The sequence below is a fragment of the Aptenodytes forsteri genome, unplaced genomic scaffold (genome assembly GCF_000699145.1).
Source record: "Aptenodytes forsteri isolate BGI_AS27 unplaced genomic scaffold, ASM69914v1 Scaffold61, whole genome shotgun sequence".
In the NCBI taxonomy this organism is placed as follows: Eukaryota; Metazoa; Chordata; class Aves; order Sphenisciformes; family Spheniscidae; genus Aptenodytes; species Aptenodytes forsteri.
Genome location: NW_008794443.1, coordinates 415,057 through 416,138, shown reverse-complemented (window position 1 = coordinate 416,138; position 1,082 = coordinate 415,057). Strand labels below are relative to the sequence as shown.

Below are 1,082 nucleotides of genomic sequence, written 5' to 3'. Positions count from 1 at the left end.
GGGGGGGGGGGGGGGGGGGGGGGGGTTTTTGTGGGATAAAGGAGCTGATCCCTCCTCCCGGATCTACAGCAAAGCCCTGCCATTTCAGTTGAACTAATTTGTCCTCTCTTTTTGTTGCAATGAATTGTCTGATCCGGACTATTTGATTGCATTTGCAGCTTCAGTTACTGGGGTTTGTTTTTGTGTGCCTTTTTTTTCTTTTTGGTTCTCTTTTATTGTTGGTTTTTTGGGTGTATTTTTTCCTCTTTTAATTAAAAAAAAAAAAAAAGTCCTCCCCAAATCTCCCATGGAAAATCTACATCTCTGTGGAACAAATAAAACATTCAGGCACAAATTTCCACCCCTGGAAAAAGGAGATACATATATAGATATATAAATATCTACTAAATATACAGAAATATTTCTATATATGTAGAAATAAAAGAGCATCTGTATGGGCCTAAATCTGTAATTCCAGGAAAAATAGTAGTATATTTAGGCATGTGGTTTTTAACAAAGAGGGGGGCAATGTTATAACGTAGCCTGTAACAACACTGTGGTGCAGAAAAAAAGGTAAGGCAACATTAAAAAAATACATTAAAAAAGCGTACATGGTACCTTGGCTGCAGCCTCCAACAACGAGCGTTTGGATGTTACGGGGTATTATTTTTTTTTACGGTATTACCACGTCTGATCACACCAAGTACGTGCTTTTAATTAACCGAATGGCGGGCAGGTTGTCGTGAGGAGCAAGGCGAGCGGCGACGGCTTCTTCCCCGAGCCACTCCGGCTCTGAAGATAAATCAATCCTCGGGTGTTTTGGGGTTGGCTTTTGGTGTGTTTTTTTTAAAGCGCGTTTGGGTATTTTCCATGCCGTGAGGCGAGCGGGAGCTAGTGGCTTCAACCCCTGCGAAGTAGAAAAGCGGTGGAAGAGAAAGAATTAGGCACAAAACTACCCACCTTAGGGTGCGTGTGGCGATGATGAGGGGGGGCGTGTGGAAAGAGCAATTCTGGGCCAAAAATCTTCACGCTAGGAGGAAAAAAGCCATCATTTCAGGGGTCCGTGCCGGCGAGCTGCGCCATGAGGGGAATGAGGGGACGAT

General features: G+C 43.9%; 1 long non-coding RNA gene across 3 annotated transcripts in view; it reads right to left on the bottom strand.

Moving 5' to 3' along the window:
• Window positions 1–1,076, bottom strand: part of LOC103907402 — an 8,942-nt gene extending 7,866 nt beyond the window's left edge. For 2 of the 3 annotated variants that reach the window (XR_658083.1, XR_002086335.1), the window contains exon 1: window positions 940–1,076. This is a non-coding gene — a long non-coding RNA (uncharacterized LOC103907402). The other variant, XR_658085.1, reaches the window with a different exon arrangement.
• Window positions 1,077–1,082: the final 6 nt, after the last annotated feature.